Source organism: Canis aureus, chromosome 15 (genome assembly GCF_053574225.1).
Source record: "Canis aureus isolate CA01 chromosome 15, VMU_Caureus_v.1.0, whole genome shotgun sequence".
Classification (NCBI taxonomy): domain Eukaryota; kingdom Metazoa; phylum Chordata; class Mammalia; order Carnivora; family Canidae; genus Canis; species Canis aureus.
Window position 1 is genome coordinate 47,832,202 of NC_135625.1, and position 21,042 is coordinate 47,853,243.

The 21,042-nt window shown below is 50.2% G+C and overlaps 1 long non-coding RNA gene across 1 annotated transcript; it reads right to left on the bottom strand.

Annotated features, from left to right (window-relative positions):
* Window positions 1–384: 384 nt before the first annotated feature.
* On the bottom strand, window positions 385–1,422 carry LOC144284031 (uncharacterized). Its single transcript, XR_013352507.1, has 3 exons — window positions 1,316–1,422; window positions 818–1,033; window positions 385–512 (listed from the first exon to the last, which is right to left on the bottom strand). It is a non-coding gene; the product is annotated as an uncharacterized LOC144284031 (long non-coding RNA).
* Window positions 1,423–21,042: the final 19,620 nt, after the last annotated feature.

The following is a 21,042-nucleotide window of genomic DNA, read 5'->3' on the forward strand; positions in this document are numbered from 1 at the left end:
GAGAGCAGTGTAGAGAAATGTGCCGTGGGACATCGTAGGCCCCCACTTATTTCCTTTATTTATTCCTTATTATAAGGAATAATGCCTTTGGCCCAGGGCGCGATCCTGGAGACCCGGGATCGAATCCCACGAATCCCACGTCGGGCTCCCGGTGCATGGAGCCTGCTTCTCCCTCTGCCTGTGTCTCTGCCTCTCTCTCTCTCTCTCTCTGTGATGACTATCATAAATAAATAAAAATTTAAAAAAAAACATTTAATTCTGTAAAAAAAAAAGAAAAAAGTTAAGAAATTATTTTGCAAGGGACTTTATTTTCACCTTCTGTGACCTCAGTACAAGTTATCACTGAGACTTGAATTCTCCAAAAATACTTTTTTAAGTCTATTATCTGTTATTCATTTTGTACGATGAGGGCATTTCAGAGCACATCTAAAGAGTCTCAGCAATTCTGGTCACCTTGTCTGAGGAGGAACGTTGATAAACTAGGCCATGATGAAGAAGCCAAGATGAAGATTCTAGAAGCAGTAGAAATGTGTGTAGAAGACCCATGGAGATTACAAAACATGCCTTCGAGTGTTTGAGGGCTGACGTGGCTCAGAGGGGAGACCCAGGGCCGGGCAGCACGGTGGAGGTGGTTAGCCCAGCAGAGGACTGACCCCTGGGCATGGGCTGTGGGAACGGTGGGGCCAGCAGAGCTCTGAGGAGCAGCTGGAACCACCTCGGATCCCCTGACGGTGTTTCTGGCTAAGTACCCCTTATTCCCTGTGTGGACCGCATCAGCTTTGCCACCTCCAGGGGCTGCACTGTTTTGCCAGTGTACCTGTTTCCTGGGCTTCCAGGCTCCACTGGTGGTGGCTTAGATGTGTGGATACAGCGCAGGAGGAGAGGTACCGAAAGAGTCCGTGTGCCCCAGCATGCACACAGGACGCCCCTTGTATGGCTTCGTCAGCATTGGGGACGGGCACTTCAGGTGAATTCAGGTAAGATGGAAAACGAAATTCTGTGGTCAGTTGTCACAAAGGGGTTGATTGGAAATCTGTCCAGAAAAAAATAAGTGAAGATAATAGTAAGAAAATACATATCCTTTTCTTCTAGTTACTAAGACATGGCATGAATGTAACTATATGCTAATTTTTAAAACAATAGAGGAATCAGGTGTTGATTATGTCCAAGTTGTATGACAACATGCTAGAACATTCTCTGCTTCTCACTCGAATTTCATAACACCATCAAAAGAGAATCACTTTTTAATACACAAGAGAAATCTAACAGGGGCATTAATTTTCTAATGGATTTTTTAAAAATTTTATATTCAAACCATTCTCTTCGCCAGACACAATTTGTCCCCATGTTTTCAATTTTCTTGCCTCCAGTTGATGGGTTGAACTCTGCCATTTTCTCGCTCGTGAGGTGTGGCAGTTTACTAACAGTGAGGATGGCTCTCCACATCCCCTTCATGACTCCACATTCACCTTTTGTGTCATATTTTTAGTGTCTCTTCAAACGGATTTGCACTGGACTTGCCCATATTCTGGGATGTTTGCGACATCATACTGCCATGGACCAGCCGGACAAGGAGATTTGACCCCACAGGCAGAACAGTGGATGATGGTGAGCGTGAACCACCTGGGTGGGTGTTTCAGGCTTGTGGTGATCCTTCCTTCTGTCTGAAACCCTACAGCTGAAGGAGCTTGGATGCAGAGCTTTGGGGGACGAGACGTCCGAGGACTTGGGGATCCATTCCGTCTCTGGGGCCGGCGAACGGAGCCTCTGGGCTGAGTGTTTGGAACCCAGTGGCCAGCTGTGTTTCAGAACTCAGAGGGCGCAGGTTTTAGAAAGGTAATAGCAAGCCCATGGGAGTGGAGAAGTATCTCCGAATCAAGCACATGATTACTTCTGCAACAAAACATGAATATTCACAGTACATGGAATAAATAAACTAAAAATAGCCTCTTGTCAGTTCAGGACAGAATTTAACACTAAATGAACAAGAAAAATGTTTGGGGTTTGCAATTGGTTTTGGAGGAAAGGGACTGTGGCCGTACCAGGCCGCATCTGGAGCCCAAAGGGGAGAGCACCCTGTGGCCTGTTCATATTCATACGGCCACGATGGAGCCAGACCCCATGGGTATGAGTCCCTGGTGCAGTCTGCCCTGCTGAGCTCTGATCGCCGTGTGGTCCGGGACCGGTGTTTAGCCCTGGGGGCTCATGGGAGCTCTGCAGAGCCTTCCAGAAGAACCCCGAACATCGATGCAGATTTGGGAAATATGACTAGTGAAGAAGAAGCCCTTTGTGTGTGTATTTGAGCAAATCAACAAATTCTGAGCTCCTCCAATATGGCAGTGTTTCTCAATCTTCCCAAATTTCCACCACAGGGTTTAGCATAAGATGCTGAGCTATGTTGTGGGTTATCAATAAACCTTTCTGGAATGAATCATCAGCTGGGTCTTGCCAAGTTAGGAGAGAAAACCAAAGGGGAATAGTGACTACTGACCCCCACTGTGGCCAAGGATAAAAAAACCAGGAGTGAACTGAAATCAGAGGTGGTAAATCAAGAAGAATTCTCTGTCTGAAGGTTTAAAGGTGCAGGGGTCAGACTCTGGTGTCCTGCCCCCATAGGGCTTTCATGCAGTCAGGTCCTCAACAGAGAGAAGAAATGGGACAGCAGGTCACCCACCCGAGCAGCCTGTGTCTGCACCTGGAATGTCCTCAGGTGCCCTTCCTCCACCCGAGGAACGCACCGTGGGGTCTGGGGAGCTTTCCCAGGGGTGCGGGGCTGGAGAGGGCCCTTAGTTGTACCATTTGTCAATTCCCACGACGTAAATATACTCACCAACATGATCTCAAGCTACTGAAGACTTAACAACCAACTCCCGAATATTAATAACTAGTTCTCTCAAGCCAACGTGAACCCACATCAGTACCACTGGGATGGCCCCAGAAAGTTCTGAGCTGCAGGAGGTGTCAGATGGACCCAGAAAACACAGGTGAATGGTCTCTGCATGTTTCCTCTCTTTGACTCATCTGAACGAATATGCTGATTGAATTTGCTCTAGCCAATCGTCCCAAGTTTTGATCTATGGGCAACACAGAATAATGTTTATTAAGCAAATGAATGAACTAACACCAACAATGATGATGATCATGCATATCCCACCTTGCGTGTTCATGGATCTTTATTCTCTAAGGCGTTTACATAATTAGATCACTTGACGTCTGAACAGCTCTATGGAACGGACAGAACGGTGATTTATTATAATCATCTGCAAATGAGGAAATGGAGATGGAAAGCTTGCACGACTTGCCTAGATGACCCAGTGAATGCACTCCAGTCAGGCGTGGGTCTCAGGGTCTGTTTCCCAGTCCTTCCCTCCACCAACGGACCAATTAGCCATTCCTAGCCGTGCATTTCACCAGAATTTTAAGCAGAATTTAACCTTTTACTTCTAAAACAAGTGCTTTCTGACATCCTCCCGATCGAGAGAGTTGTCATGCTTGCGGCATTGGGGAAGCTCTGCAGACAACTGGGGGTCTGTATTTCCTGTATTTCACAAGACATTTCAGATGCAAAATTCTTCTGTCCCCTCCCCGCTCAGTGATCCGACATCAAGAGCTGGGATGATGGGATGAGGACCTCACTCATATTCTCTGGGCCCTCATGTGATAACCTTCCAGCCACGCCATGCGCTGCATGCCCTGGGAGGCTGTGGTTTAGCCAAACACGGGAACTGCCCCTTCCCGGCCCAACGGAACCACGTTCAGAGCACACTAGCCAGCTCCGGACTTCCCTCAAACATTCTGTCGCTTGTTCACTGAATCCCAGCACCACAAAGCTGGGAGTGCAGAGGCAACCTAGCTTCAGAGTGTTGGGGAGCAAACAGGAAACTTGAAACATTTGCTTTCAGGGTAACTTTGGAAAGTTGCAAATTATTTTTTGGCTACTGAAAAATCGACCAAAATCCGTGCTAGGACAAGTTGTATAATCGAGTCTTCATATTCTGTGACGCAGTCTTGACTCAGCAGGTATTCTGCAGGTACCTGTACAGGAGACAGGCGATAATCATGCTGGGGTCACTCCAAAGTTGCTGCCAGCCCAGCAGCAGCAAAGCACACCAGGGGTGTGGTGACAGACAACCTCGTCCCAGGGGAGCGGCTCCAGGATGAAGGGGCAGCTGCCAGACTAGCTTGTCTTTAATGCTCTGGGTTCAGAGAGAGAAGTCAGTTGAACCTGAGAGCTCTTATCTCCCCTCCTGGGAGAGGTGGGCTATGGGCTGTGCAGCCAGTGGGTGAGCACTTGTTCCTGGGTCTGTGCCCACCTAGGTTCAAATCCTGGCTCTCCTTCCATCCACTTGGCAGCTTAGCCTCTCTCAGTCTGCTTTTTGTGCTAAGAATCATCTGCAGATGAGGAAATGGAGACGGAAAGCTTGTATGACTTGCCTAGATGACCTAGTGAACGCACTCCAGTCAGGCGCGGGTCTCAGGGTCTGTCTCCCAGTCCTTCCCTCAACCTCCCGCCAACGGACAATTCAGCCAGGCACCCCAACAAGAGGTTGTAAGGTTTGTATATTTTATGATTTCTTAAGGCAGGTCTTGATAGTCCAACCGAATCCAGGCCAGCAGAAGGAATGGTGGAAAGCAACACGAAGTTACAGATCACTAAAGCACCAGGGAAGAAGAAATACAGCTGGGAAAAGTGCTGGGCCTGATTAGGGAGGGGTCCTTGCTGCCTGGTTATGGAGCTTTTTTTTCCTGTGGAAGAGTTTTGAACAGAGCATAAGAACCGTGATCGGGGCAGGTGACCCTGGCCTAACACAGGCTCTGCAGTGTATTCAGGATCTGAGACCCATCTGGGCAGTGCTAGCATGCACCACAGCGCACGCTCATCGCTGGTTCCTTTTTATTAAGATGCATCATTCAGTGGTCCCACCTGTGCTGCGGCATGGTAAGACGCGATAGAAGTTCTGTGTTTACTGTGGCTTCTCGTTTCTGTATAATGGGTGCTCGCCCACAAAAATCTGGAAACCACTCGTTTGTGTGTTTTCTCTCCTGACCGTCGGTTACATCCCTGCTAATGAGGGATTCAGAGGCCATGAAGTAGTGCTTAGGGGAGCAGGTTTCAGAAGCAAATGGCCGGGGCTCAAACTCCTCTCCTATCTCTTACCAGCTGTGGGGTCAGCCTGGGCAAGACAGAGAACCGTTCTCAGCATCCATGTCCTTATCTGTAAGGTGAGGGTCATGACACACCTGCTCAGGGCAGTTGTGTGGAGCAAAGCAGCTGACATGGGCCAGACCTACAGCCCTAGTTATTATTACCAGCTCATCATCAGAAGTTCAGCCGGTCGGGCTAAGGGGATGGACTTCTCAGATGGTTAGTGTCCATCATGGAGCAGAAAAACACAGAACAAGCCAAGTTTGATCAGGCCTGAAAATGGATCATTTGGGATCATTAACAAGGGCTGAATCATAAATGATTTTTTAATCATCATCTTAATACACTCAGGGCTAGTGTGTGAATCCTGAATCAAGGAGAGGTTTTGGTGTGGTAGAGAGTCACACTAAAATCTGAAGACTCATGTGCAACATATTAGAAGCCTGAATCCTTCTGTATCTATTCTAATTTAATTAAAGGCTACTTCCCCCCAGCTCACTCTTACAAGCTTTTCCCTGGGAAATAGAACGTCTTTCCAATAGATTATCAATAAAATGTTTGGTATGTATGACAAAGGGTGCATATGATGTAGATTTTAGACATATTACCTCTGTGTCTTGTGTTTGTAGGTGGAGACTTGGGATGGAAACGTTTTGGTTGATGAAGGGACATGCACACATAGTACTGCCACTGTGCTCGCACAGAGGATATCTAAAGCAACAGGTCTGAAGTTCAAGCAGATGTGCAGTGTTAGACACCCAGCTGTGAAAATCACAAGCACACACCAAATCCAAGTGCCCGGAGCCCTGGGTCTGCCACAGCTGAGTGGCAGTGACAGGTGGGGTGGGTTCACACTGACTTCCATTCACCTTTCATGATTTGGTTATTTGTCAATGACTGGGAAGCAGGTAGTTCTTATTTATTAGAGATTTAGTTTGGTTATTAACAACCACCCTACTCATTGAGGAATGGTCTCGTCTTTGTTTTGTGAGTATAGTTAATCCTTAAGCTGAAATAAGAGCAAAACATGACATTATGATCATTATTTTGGCATTCAAAAATTCAAATATTTTTGTGGGTCTGTTAAGATTTATTGATCTTATTTAGTGAAACGCTACTGGCAGCTACATTAATGAGTCAGACCTAGTCCAGGCCCCTGTTTCCAGGGGTCCAGCCGTGGAGTCAGAATTCAAATTTCTGAGAGAGCACATCGGTTTTTTTACTGACATTTTGGATGTTAGAAATTTCCCGATGTTACAAGCTATTAATTCAGCAACCAACTGATAATTTTGCTTCTTGGTAAATGTTAGGTCATTGATGAAAAGGAGCTGAAGCATCCAAGATGTTAGATAAATACTGTAATTTATTCAATTTAATACTCTAAGTCCTGAGATGATCTTGTGGAAGTGGGTCATCTGGCCTGGGTGTTCCTCGCTTCTGTGTCTGGCAAAGTCACGGGAAGCCGGCACTTGACTTTCCTGAGATGCAGACGGCAGTATTTCCCAGAGGGAGGAGGAAGACTCCAGGCTTGGTGCCCTGGGACACACTCTGGTTATTCATGAGTTAACTGGCAGGCCCCATAAATAAATGATGGAGGCGTTTTCAGAGCACTTTGCAAAGAACAAGGATGGCGGAAAATATCACGAGGCTGTCAGATCACATTAAAGCCCAACGACTCGCCATACTCTGTGGGGAAAACTGACAAACGACACTTTTCATCGTGTATTAAAACATATTTTACTGACTGGCTGGTTGGAAAAGAAATTCACCCACAACTGTTTTCTTGCTCCGAAGCAGTGATCTCCCCAAGCTCATTCTTTGCACACTGTGTATATGGTTCGGGCAGGGACATATTTCACAGACATAAATATCATCCATTAGGGCCTTTAAAAGTGAAGATAATATCATTTTTAATGTGGATTCCATTATGGAGAAAGCTGTGCAGGATGGGGAGCTCTGTCTCAGCACCATCTGCCCGTCTTGGCGAGATCCTCCTCACCACTCGTAATGCGGACGCCCCCGCCCCCACCCCCCGGAGCCGTAACCTTCAGGTCCCTCGCCGTGGAAGCCAGGGTGTGTGTTTGGGCAATTGCACTAAGGAAGTGATTTAGGACATTACAGGCCAAGAAAAGGAGGAAAAAATCAATATCCATCACCATCAGATGGAAGTCTTGTCACCATGGCTGTGAACTAGAACCATCTTTCCCCTTGGCCTCCTATGTCTCTATTGTGAATCCCACAGGAAATAAACCTTCTCTTAAACCTACTGTGCATGATGGGCCTAAATCAACGGCCTCAGTGAAACCAGGGCCCCCAGAACAGCACCGTTCCACCAGCTTTGCACAGATTTCCTCCTCTTCTTTCCTGCCTGTGTCTGACTCATTTATTCACTCACCATAGGGATGGATATTTACCAAGCACCTACTGCATGCCAGGCATTGTGCTCTGACCCATGCTTTATCGTCCCCTAAACCAACACCTGCAGGTAATAAGTTATTCTTTTTCCCAGCTATTTCCTGCTGCAGGTATGAGGCCGCATGTGGAACGGTCCTGTTTTGTAATTTTCACTCTATCCGACAGAGTTGACAATACATTCATTCCCCTGAAAACCATGGTCTCTGGCATATTGAAATGTCACATCAGGTCCTGGGTGGATACGGGAGGACACAGCCCTCATGAACAACGAAATGATTTAGACCAGCATGCTCTAAGGGACACGAAAGGTCTAGGCAAGAAGAGGTCGCAGCCAACAACTCTGTTCCTGGTGAGGACAAATGTGAATGCAGTAAGTAGGATCTGGAGAGTGGACCGGGGTACCAGAGTCCTTAAATGGGTTGGGTGCAGGCAGCTCGGCTACCTCCTGTCCCTCGGCTGGAACAGCAATGCCCTGGGGCATGGGATACAATAGCCGGAATCAAGATCCCAGATCAGGGATCCTAGGAAATTCCATCAGACCGAGAGTCTGGGTGAAACTAAAGAAAATTTCCCCAAACATTAAGCAACAGGATCCAGAAACCCAGCACCAGAAGGGTCACATGGTGGCCATGATGGGGGTGGGGGTGGTGGTGGGGGCAGTGCTAAGCCAGACCTTCAGATCTCTTTTATGTTCTTCCTCCTTCTGCTATTCTCTCCCTATCTTCAGCTGTGCAAAACCAAAGTGTTGATTCCAAAAAAAAAAAAAAAAAAATCAAGATAGTAATCTGCATCAGAGACTTTGTTTTCACCTCTGATCTTGGCCTTTCTCCAGAGATAAGGAAGAGAAGTTGCCCAAAAACAATTCTCACTGAAGGACCAGCCAAGACCCAGAGAATCGTGTCTGGTAACTTTTGGTTCCAAGTGCACCCTCTGTGCCACTGCCACAGAGCCAGGAAAGCACCTGGGCCTGAGGCAGGGGGTGAGCCTGAGGTCCGGGAGGCATCTGGGTACCGTCCTGGACCCTGGGAAGTTGTGGATGGTCCTCCTGGGGCTCTCTTCATGGTCCACGGACAGAGGGCTTCGCTGAAGGCAGATGAAACCTTCAGGGCCGACGTGCATCGCCTGCCCTCCTAGTGTCGCCTGCACACCCAAGAATTACAGCTGCCGTGAACCGGCTGCGTCAGCCAAGTTCCATTCCAGGACTGGAGGTGTTCTCAGGCGCTCAGCCTCCTGCCCCCTCTGAGGAATCCCGCAGCCCCCGCTTCCCTGTGTGCAGGGCAGTCACGTGTGTTCCATCAGGTTCTGTTCTGCAATGAGCCACCTGCTGAGAGTCCCACTGACTTTGCCTGGGCAGCCAGCACCCTGGAGCAGCGGGGGATCAGGGCACTTCTCTCTGGGTGCTGCCCTCAGGGGGTCAGAGCTGCCTCCTGTCCGCCTGCGCTAAATGCGGCTTCTCGAGAGAGACAGAGAGGGCCGCTGTGCAGTATTGTCCTGTGCTCACCCAGCACACAGAGCATTTCCCCAGGATCTCAGATGCGGTGACGCGCCACACGTCCCATGGCCAGGACACCTCAGGGGCCAGGAAGCTGCTGGCAGACAGTGGCAGCGGCCAGCAGTGAGGCCCCTCTGGAGGCCACATGCTCACTCCCCTGTCTCCCTCTTGCTGAGGCCACCCCCGGGCTGCAGCTCCCCTGCTCAAGGCTGCAGGTGCACTCACTTCCTCTTGAGGAGGGAAAACCTGGACCCCAGAGAGCTGTCTCGGCCCCGCCGGCGCCAGAGCTCCCAGGTCCCCAGGTCTAGGGTCTCTGGCTCAGGGCATCCTGTCATCATTCTAGCACAGTTCTGTCCTGATGGTTGGCAACCTGTGGAATAAACGGCAAACCTTCCTGCCATTGATACACATGATGCTGTTCAGTAGCACAGGATCAAGGGGCTGGGGGTCAGGGAGAAAGTCATCTTTAAATCCTAGGAAATAGCAGGGAGAGTAAACCAGAACCAAGAAGCCAGCCGGCAGCTGGGCAAGAGCGGCACCTGCTGCATCCACCCTCTCTCCCGTCTCTCTATCTGCCGCCTGGGTTGGGCGCTGTGCCTGGCAGGGTGGCCCGCTCGTGCATGTGCGTCCCTGGGCTCCTGGTTTGGGTTCCTTCTGTGCAGGACCCTGGTGCTTTCCCACCACTGCTCCCCACAATTACGAGAACATGAGGGGGCGCCCCAGGGACTCCTGTATTCCCCCCACAGCCCTCACTTCCACCTTGAGGCAGAAGCACTACCTGCCCTCCTTGCTCAGGAATGAAAGCCCCCCAGGTCACCCTCGCCTACCTCAGGGGTCTAGTGGCAGACCGAGTTTCTGGTTTAGAGCAGGGGGATCCTATATCCTGGAAAAAAGCTCCTCTCCCGAAGAGTAAACACCCTGGATATCAGGGTGTGTAATTACAGGGACGGGGAGCACATCTCTGAGGGTTTTCCAGTGGATTTGATCTTGAGACAGTCATTGCGTCTTCTGCCAACGCCACCACTTGTGTCTCCAGGAGAAGGCTGGTGGAAGGTGCTGGAAGGAAACGGCCTCTGTGGAAGAGCCTCCCTTGACAGGGATGTGTGGCTGCCACTGAATCACAGTCATCTTTCAAATTAATCCAGCTCATGGGGATCCCTGGGTGGCTCAGCGGTTTAGCATTTGTCTTCGGCCCAGGGCATGATCCTGGAGTCCCAAGATTGAGTCCCACGTCGGGCTCCCTGCATGGAGCCTGCTTCTCCCTCTGCCTGTGTCTTTGCCTCTCTTCCTCTCTGTCTCTCATGAATAAATAAATAAAATCTTAAAAAACATTAACCCAGCTCCTCAGCCTTTAGGAAGCCGCATTACCTAAGGAAAGGCCGGAGGAGCTGCCAGGCCCTGGACATGAATGGCTAGCACTCTTGCCCACGGAGATCACAGGCAAGGACCTAAGGCAGATTTGCTCCAGAGACAACTTTCCTCACGGAGGCCTCAGTGGGGCCTGGCCTCTGTCACCAGCCAGAGAGGTCTGGGCCAGCCAAGGGGCTGCGCGGAGACGAGGTTCCTCCACCACCTTGCAATGCAGAGGCTGAGTCGGGTGCAACCGTAGAAACCGAGTATCCATGGGGACCCTTGGCCTGTGGGGCACCCACAGAGGAGAGGGTTTCTAGCCTTTGTGTGACTTTCTCGAGGAGCAAAACAAATGCCAAATGTGCTTGGCCCATACCCCAGGAGCCTGGCGAGCAGGCCGGAGACAAAACTATATAAAATGGTGGAGACTTGCAGTTGTGGTGTTCACAGTGTCTCCCGAGGGACCTCTCTGTGTCCTCTTCATGGGGGAAGCCACCTGGTGTCATCCATCTGTCCACCCTCACCTGGGGTGTTTGCTCAGTAGGCTTCTATCATGACGGAACACAGTATCCCTAGTTAAAGAAATTTCAAGTATGACTGCCTGGTGGAAGCATCTAGAAGCAAAGGTGAATCCATTGGATCACATGGGCAGTCCCAAATTTTCCTGGGCCCTTCCACTTGTTTGGCTGTTATAATTGTGCCATCCCTGGGCTCAGGTGTGTCTGTGTGGTTGCCCACAGTAGGGGCTCATCTTGGGGGCCAGTGAGAGAGGCCCAGTCCTGAGGTGGTGATTAGGGGAAGTCTGCTCAACCCTTCCTCAAACAGGATAGCGAGTGTCTCCAGAAATAACCCTAATCCTGAACGCTGTGCATTCCAGCCCCACTGGACGTCCTTCATGCTCTCCACATTTGCCTTGATTCCAGGGACCTCACTATTAGGAAATACGTGCAGAGAGAAAGACTGAGATTATCTACAAGATGCGCTGATGTCGTAAGCTCTCCTAGGAAGGAGAAAAGTCGACTTAGACCAGAATCACCTCAACAGTCGGACTCAGCAGACAGCGCCATCGGCAATGCCCCCTCTCCTTGTTGACGCAGAACTGACTCTTCCAACGGCACAGACGCCTGGACTGCTGCTCTGTACATTAGAGATCTCACTCGTTAGGAAGAAGTGGCATAATTACTGCCCCTCGGAAATTTTAAGTATGACTTAATTGTCCTTTGAGCTCAAACGCCGAACCAAACTGGCTCCACACTAGTTTTTATGCTCCCGAGCAATTTAAACCTTTTATTAGAGCCTCAGGAAATCACTTTTCAACTGCCCTCTTTATTCCTTCTAGGATTTATGCAGCTTTTTTTTTTTATTAGTTTTAATTCGTACGGTATTCGGTATTCTGAAACTTTGAAGCAACCTGAGACATGAGGCCTGTGGTCGCCCTGAGGACCAGAGGCTCGGTGGCCGAGGGACCTGCTGAGAAACCAGAAAGGCCATCCCAGGATCAGACGCCCCGTTCAGAAGTGCAAGGAAAAGATTCTTGGCAAGAGAAGAAGGGAATTTGAACGGACAGAGCAGGTGTTTCACATACATGACTCATTCCACTAGGAAGCCCACTCAGGATTAAATCCACATGGATCCCAGGCTATTGGCAAAGATGGGGGCTGCCCTGGGGCTTTGAGGTGAGGACCTACCAGGCAGACTGGCCACTCAGCCCTCCCTTCCCGGCCTGTATCTCTTAGCTCTGCACGTGCACATTTATTTGTGGTTCTGTCCCCGGGAGTGCCATGGCACTCTTCCTTCCGCGCTGGGTCTGGGGTGCGGATGGGGGTGCAGCGGTGGTCAGCGTGGCCCTTGGGATGGGAGGGCATCACAGGCAGGCTTGTCTCAGCCAGCGTAGCAGGTTCCCTCATGTATCTTCTCTTTCCACCTTTGGAGATGTTTCTGTAGATGAAGAATTAAAACAAAACAAAACAAAACAAAAAAAAAACAATGCAAATAGCTGTCAGTTCGCTTCTGAAAAACCTGTTATCCTGAGTTCTCGGGAGAGATCCATGCAGGAGTGGATCAGGACAGGCTCAGAGGTCAGAGGCAAGGCCCAGATGTCTGGCTGCCCTACCCCAGGTGGGGAGTGGAGTCAGAAGCCTCTGAACTGATCAGGTCTATGCAATGTGGTGATGCCCCCCGCCGCCATAGAGACCAGGTCAGGGTAGCAGACCCCACGTGGGCCCCCCCTCCTCCAAGGTGAACACATGTCCCTACAGGCTTCCCGACACTGCCTACAGGGCCCACGGGCAAGACCAGCCCCAGGGGCCAGGTGGTGGCTGAAGCTGAGGGATGCTGGCCTCCCCTTCGACTGCTTACCTGACCCATAGATAAGACAAAGCACATCAGACAAACAGAGCAGCAGGTGCAACCCTCCCTCCTCTGCTTGCTCGGATCGTACTTCTCGCCTTGCTAGGTTTTGCCGTGTACAGGCTGGAGTGCTGTCCTTTCTTTACCATGCAGAGGTGGCATGAGCAAGGAGAGTGCAGTGTCCCGAAGGATCCCTCACCCCCAGCCTCTCGGAACCCACCATCCCAGGGCCCCCTCCTGCCCGTTTGGGAACTCAGACACATATCTGTATGCCTGACCTCCAAATACCATGCTTCCCACAGTGCACGGTGTTGGTCCCGGGCGTTAAGTCGAGCTTTCAATCCCCAGGGATCAACAAGTAGACAAACTAAGTAGCATCTTATGGTGTGGGGTGAAGACACATCCCTATCCCCTTTCATCTCTGGAGGGGAACTGATGCCGTGCTTCCCCCTTCCTGAGAACCGGGCAACGGAGCCAGGGCGCAGTATGTTCACAGGGGAAAAGAGAAACAATTACAGACTGAAATAATCCCAGTAAACAATTATTTGATGAAATTATGAATATACACAGATTTTCAAGGCACATAGCCTGAGATTATTAAAGTGCAGGAATTTTGAATAGTAAAACAGACAATGGGAGATATTCAGAAGTTCAGATAAATAAAAACAATCATTTTCCTTTGCAGTGGCAAATAGTTCAGTAAATATATGGGAACAGTGAGACACTCCCATGAAAAACATTAATTAAGTAAATTCTGTTCCGCGGAGGGTGGTGGGGGGAGGGTGGCAGGCGGAAAATGTGGAGAAGCAAGCTCATGCGTCAGTAGCGCTTCCAGCCCTTTGAAGACAGATCCCATCGTCAGGCTGGATACATGCTCTGGCCGTGCCGGGCGTCCCCCCTGGGACGGGCGAGGGACCTCCAGACTGCAGGGATCCAACAAGAGAGAGGAAGTCAGGGAAATGCCCGGATGGAGGCTACTGTGACCAGGTGGGGCACCTGCTGAGCACGTGAAGTCGGGCAGGTTGTGCCCCGATTTCCATGAGATGCCGTCAGAAAATACTCCCCTAACCTTGTCTTGTTTATGAAGCTTCCTGCCCAGGTGGAAGGAAAAATGTAATTCCTTCTTCTTCCTGTAACAGTTTTTCTGACCCTTCTTTTTCCCACCTGGAACCTGTCTTCTCTCTTTGGCCAGCTCTGCCAAAGGGACGCTTCCCTGTCGAGCGCCTGACCCTGAGCTTGGAAGCCTCCTCTCGGACGTGGGTCTGGTTTGCTGTACTGGGCTAAGGCAATCCGCTGACATGCTGCTGACAAAGTCAGGGCTGGGTCTTTTTTCTTGCGCTGAAGGAGACGTGGCATCTTCCTGGTGGCGGGTGTGCCAATGGGTCAGCAGGACAAGGGCATCTGGTCTCCCCACACACAGTGTCATGTCTCGTCAGAGGCTGGGCCTGGCGGGTGTTTCTAAAGCATCCGCAGTAGGCACAGTGGGCCTGTCACTGTCAGAGACAAGGGATCTATCCGTTACGAGGTGCCTCCCCAGCACCCCTCCGTCAGGCCCTGGGAAATCATACCCTCTAGTACTCCAACGCTTGCCAGGAATAACCTAGGAACTCTGGTGTCGTCGGATGTGAACGACAAGGCTGGGGCTGATGAGTAGGTGCATGCGGCAAGTCACTAATGAGTATTTGTCGGCTGCCTGCACGACAAGATCACTTGACTATCTACAAAGCATCCCTTGGTGTGCTGGAGCCGGCCTGGAAAGCTCAGGAGACCCCAGGGTTAAAAATCCAGGGGCATTTACACCACAGAAATGGGCAAATACTACAAATCAAGGTGCTCCTCCTGCCCCACATCCCCCCGCCTGCCCCTGGGTTCCCGGCCAGGCCAGAGAGAACTGGTTCACTCGCAAGGCCCTGCCTGCCCCACCGATGGAGTCATGCTGGGGCTTTGGAACTCAGCTCACACAAAATCTGTTACTCCCGACTCTGGCGGCGAGGGTTGTGAGGTTTTGAAGGGCATGATTTAATCTATGCAACATCCATGTAAAAACAAGTTGTGTAATAACAGGCCTCTAGTTTATTTCTTAAATATCAGCATCTCTTTAAGCCAGCTTCCTGAAGGTGTTAACTTCAGGATGAAAGGTGAGAAAAAAAAAGAATAGCCTTTCATCTTTGCATTTCAGAGGCCCTGAATTCCCACCGTGAATTAATATGCTCATGTTTATTTTTGCTCTTTGGCCTCAAATGGAGAACGGACGGCTTTCTAGAGACCATCCAGCAGGGAGGGACTGAGCACACTGTTTGTTTTAGAATCAGGTGGCACTCGAGGACTCACGGATGCACAGTGTTGTAGGTTCTCTGAGAATTCTTGGCATTCATTAACGTCCTCTAATTTTGTTAATGAGATCAAGTTAATTACAGCCAAATAATTTGATCCTCCCCATATTATCTGGATATTTCAAACGGATGCATTTTTTTTTCCATCTAAAGTATATAGATTTGCTTCACTGGCCCACGTTATTTTTCTTAAGACCTGGTTTGGATCGTTTGTCCTTTTTTGCCTCTTCTATATAATTTTCTGGATTAACTTCCCACAAGACAAAAGCCGGGGTTGTTCTCAGTCCTTGGAGACTTGCTGTCTTGTTTCTGACTCCTCTGGAAAGTCTGAGGAAATCCTCCTTATAACAATTTTAGGTTGGTTAAAGGGAAAAACCACCATTTTCTATTTATAACTCTGTAGCTCACCAGCATATCAAGAGATGCCAAAGCAAATCCATGTCACCACGGGACCAGCCACAGTGCCTGACCAGGGTCCCTGCCCCCAGATGGTTCTCGTTGGACTGCACATCCTCCCAGAAACACGGCCCACCATCCTGGGTTCTCAGACAAGTGTGCTGGGAGGGCAGGCGGGGGCTATAATTTACTTTGGCTTTAACATAACCTTTTGGTACATCACTGGTAGGAAAATTAATATGTGAGGTCACTGGACACACTGCAGGTCCCAAAGGAGGATCCCAAGGAGGCCCCTGTGAGCTGCAGCCGTCCGGGACCAGGCTGCGTGTCTGATCCCTGGTCAGAGAGATGGCAAGAAGTGCCCAGCTGCTCATTCACAGAACCCACTGCCAATACCGAGAGGCAAAGGGCAGGAGTCCTGAAACAGAGGGTGACTCAGCCACCTGCAAACAAGCCTGAACAAGTGGCTTCCGAACAAAATGACACAAATGGTGCAGACGTGTTGTTTCCTCTTTCTTCCAACAAAGGAAGCTGCAGTGATGGAACGGCAGCTGCCTGCCCACGGAGAATTGTTTGGGGCAGCAAGCATGAGGTATTAGGGGACCCACATGACTGAGCTGTAGGAGAGGGGGCACCTGAAGTGGCCTGTCTGCGGCCATGCACGGACACTGTGGTGGAAGACCGTCACCACCCCCTAGGGATTGGCCGCATGACGTCACTCAGGTATATAATCACTTGACGTCACTGTAGGGTTCAGGGTGCCATATACATGCCTCCAAGAGGGATTAAAGCGGGGGATTGATGGGGAGGAAGGAGAGTGACATTGCCCCGCAGAGCTCACCTGGGTGTGGAGGAAGCTGCAGGGCTCGCTCACACACAGACTTGGCTTCAAACTAATGTTGCAGAATTTGTCAGTGACAAATAGGGGCCCTGACGTGACACGTCAGGCCTCTCTCATGAAATGGCGTGAGCACTTTATAAAGTGCCTAGTCCCCTTTGCGGATGACTTAGTGAGACATTAAGCCCCCGAGACATTTCTCCTATGTGGCCCCATGCTTCCGGAAATGGTGGTGCTTGTGCAGCAAAGCTGCCCGTGGTCGTGCTGAGATGGTGACTTCTTTAGGACACGTTATGGGAGCAGCAGGTGCACCAGCTGGCCCAGGACCTGCATTTCCACCAGGGCTCTCGGTGAGCCTCATGGAGGCGGTTTAGAGGCCACCCTTGGTGAAACAGCCCTGGAACCCAGGAGTCGCAGTGGATTCGACGGGTCTTGGGGGACATGTCACAGGTGGGGCAGCCCAGTGGCCAGGGTGTTTCAAAGGGCGTGTGCGTGTGCGGGGCGTGTGGGAGCAAGGTCGGACTGAGGAAGGCCATGAGCCCTCGGGGGGCCCAGGGCACCAGGAGTTGGTGTCCAGGCTGAGCGAGGGGTGCGCCGTGCTGATCACTCTAGGGATGTAGCAGGTCCCGGAGGGAGGTGTGAGCTCGGGCAAGGTGGTCTCCTCATGGGGGTGATTCCGATGAGCTGACAGCAAGGGCTGAATTCAGGCAGCACCCCCAAAGCGGGGAGACCAACACCTCCCTCCTGGGCGGCACGTCGGCACCCCTCGAGCCTACTGGGGCCTCTTTCCTTCCCCTAGCTTCCTTTAGACTCCTATTTTCTTCATCTAAAATATAACCCTCTCTCTTTTTCTTCCAGGCTTCTCTGTCCCCTCTTCCTCTCCTGATCATCTGCAAGGCAACCTCCTTGTTTCTCCCATGACGTCCTCGAGGCATGAGTGATGTGTAAATTCTTAATTGCCAGCATCACGATTATGTGTTGCTTTGAGCACAGGGTGGTCCCGTCTTCTTAAGCAGAGCTTTTGCTCGTGAGGGACTGGACCTGAGCTCCACACTAGGAAATGGCATCCGGCCCCTTTAAGATAGAGCCCAGAGCAGAGGTTTCCAGAAAAGCTGTGGGACATGGGCTGACCGGGGCACATTCCCTCGGAGGTGAGCGGAAGGTGAAGTGGGGACCTTGTGAATGTGTCTCTGACTCGTTGAGGTCCCGGGACACTGCGTTGGCACCTCTGCTTGATGAGTCACCTTATGATAAATCCAGCTTGAGTCACTGGCAGAAATAACGAAATGAAGCATATGTGGATTCAATTAAGCCCAGGGAACCCTGATGGGCATGTTCAGGAGACGCTGAGAACTAATAAATCAGGCATGCCAAAGAGGGAAACGGGAGCTGAGGGCAGATTAGAGGCAGGAATTTGTGTCGGGAATGAGCACTTCCCGTGGTGAGTGGTCCCACAGCGCACATAATGGGCCCCCTCGGTCACCCCCAGCTCCCCAGCACGTGTGGGGTGGGCCACACTCCTGGCCTGGAAACACCGGGAAGGAGAGGCGGGCCCCACTGGCAGCACCGTGAAGGTGCAGTTACCACGCGGCGTGTGTTCTGTGGATGGGGCAGCAGGGGTGCCTCCTGTCACACCCTTCCCTCACAACAGGACCAGGACAGGTGTCGTGACCCTTGCAGGGCGCGAGCTGCCCACCCCGTGGAAATGGGGAATTACAACCCCCTGCAGTCGACAGTGATACAGGCTGCTTTGTGGCCGCAGTAAGCCTTGGTCCAAGTCGAGGTCCCATGGGACAGAATACATAACTAAGTTAGTTCTCACAACGTGAGGCAGCACGTAGCATTTGCAGTCTTGTATTATTTTTCTTTTATAAACATGTCCTGAACCCTTGACCGTATCCTAAGGCCAAAGGGATGGAAGTGGCATGTTTGACTTTCATCCGGATCAGCTCTTGTATGGAATGGGTGCCCAGCGACGGTGTGCGTGGTGATGTGATCATCACAGAACTAACATATCTTAATGATCAGTTTGCACACACCCTGTGACAAAGCGATGTTGCTTGAGGTGTGATCATAGCCACGGAGAAACGGTCAGCCACCACCAGGGCTCAACAAGAGCACATCACTTGAAAGGCCAGAAGTCTCCACAGGTGACTGTGTGGCGATGCACAGATTTTCACCAGGTTTAAGATGAAAAGAAACAAGAAAAAAGAATGTGGGGGGGTGTATGTGGACATGTGTGTGCACACATGTATGTAGGTCCCTGTGTATAGATAGGCGTGTAAGCACCTGTGTGCAGGTGCTTGCGCATGAATGTGCATGCAGGTATATATGGGGATGTACACAGGTATATCCATGTGCATGCTTGTGTGTGCATGAATACTGGTGTGTGTATGAGAGTATGCACAATGTTTTCAGGGGCATACACTAGGGTGTTCATGTGTGTGTGTGCATGCATGCATGTGCACACTGTGCACAAGAGCATACACAGGTGTGTTCATGTGTGTGCCTGGGATGTGAACAGGTGTATATGGGAGTGTGCATGATGTGTACAGGGGTATACATGGGTGTGTGCAGGTGTGTGCATGAGTGCATGTGCATGGGGTATGCGTGCATGTGCACATGTGTGTGCAGGGGTATGCCTGCCTTTCCTGTGGCTTCCAAAATGCCCTTAAACACAAAGTTCACAAACTCACAGAAAGCTGTGGTCACACTCACAATGCTTTAAAAATCTTTTGTGATTTTCTCCGTTTCCAACCCCATGTTGCATGTTGGCTATGAGATAACAGGAAAGGTTAAGTCTGCTGTGGCCCCTGAGTGTGGAGAGCCAAGGCTTCCATGCCAAAGTAACAAGATTAATACCTTTTTGACAGAATTTAATAATATGGTTTTATAATATTTAATTTTGTTCAGAAAATATCTCTCAGTAGGAAGCCTTTTTTCCTTTACTTACCTAAACATTATTACTTTAAAACAATTTCCTGGCACAAAGAATTTATTATGTAGACTTGTGATCTGATTCTTATAGACCTTTGGGGGAGGGATGGATTAACTTCAAGTTAATTTGGACATTCAACCAATTCTGACAAGCTGAGTCGTCAGCCTACTGCAAATAAGGGTAGTTACATCTGGATTTATCTTATTTTAAGGACAGTTGACAGAGAGAAACTTTGCTTTTGCCTCAGATAACAAGAGGTCTTTCTATTTCTTGAACTGAAGTTGGACACAATTAGTCACGTCAATTTGTCCTCCTGTGGGTTTCCAAATACGGTTGTCAGCAACAGTCTCACTACGTGACAGCCCTTCTACTAAATGACCTAATTACTCTCTTTAACGCCCCAAACAGTGATTTACCATCCATCAGGAAATTCCTAGTGGAGTCTTCCTGCTAATATCTTGGTGGTAAAACCAGTGAAAATAAATTGGTTCTGTTGCAAAGTATTCTGACGAGGCTGGGGTTGACTCTATGTACAAAGACAAAGGAGGGGAGGGATTCAACTTTCCCCAAATGGGGATGTTAGCAGATCAAACAGCCTTTCATCATTATTTAAAAGTGATTTCTTTAGAATTCTCTAGACGGACTCTCCTTGGGATCATTACACTGGCGAGAAAGAAGCCCCAGATTCTCAATGGCAAGTGCCCCCCTCCCACTCGCCCCGCACAGTGCCTCCCAGCCCCCACAGTGGCTCTTGGCTCAGGAACCCCCATAGCCCCCTCCCCAGGGTGGACAGGGAACTGCAGGGGGAGCCCAAGGCTGAAGCTCTGGGCTGGTTTGCCAGCTGCTGGAGCCTATTCTCAGTAGGGCCCACATGTGACATTCCTTCCCCAGCTGTCTTTCCTCCCAAAGTGCTTGTCAACTATATGGCCCCACTGCAGAGGCCCAGATGTGGGTGTTGGGAGCAGAGGCTCCTGTGAAGAGGTCGGAGCTGGGGAGAAAAGGTAAGAGAGAGGCCAGTCGGGTTCCAGGCAACAAGGCTTGCCACCACACTTCTAGAAAATGTTTCTAGCCTAGGTAACTGTCCATTAAAGTTAGCTTACAGTGAACTGTTCTTCCTAGGGGCCCAGCACTGTGCTGAAGATTTGCCTGCATTTTCTTGTTCAACCTCAAAAGCCCTTTGAGGGGGGCTCCATGAATTAGGTCCTATTAGACCCACATTTAACAGGAGGGGCCCTCGGGACCTATCACACAAGCAGTAAGTGACAGGACCAGCTCTCATCTCAAGAACAAAATAAATATGGAAAGCAAAAGAATAAATGCATGAAGTGATCTCTGAATTGAATCTCCAGCCTTTTGAGGGGGTCCCTGCAATGTGGTGTAATGGACGCAGTGATGCATTACCTGGAACCCCCTCTCCTGTGGGTGGCAGGAGGCTGGGCCTTGAAAGCTCACCTTCCACATGAAGTGTCCTCAGCTGGAGGAGCTGCCCCACATGGGTTGGGGTAACTCTACAGCCCATTCCAATCCAGGGTTCTCTGAGGACTGGCTGAAGCCCATGCTGCGGTGACTCCACACATCACCTGCTCTTTGCTTGTTCTGTTCCCATAGACCTGCATACGGGTTTCTGTCTCACATTGTGTTGCTGGAGAACCTGTTATTAAAGGTGATATGAGGGGTGGATGTGAGCACAGACTCAAATGGGATTGATTTTTGGAGCTGAGCCACCCACTGGCCAGCCAGAGACGAGATCCATGCCTTGGTGCTGGGTGAAGTGCTGGAAGCCCC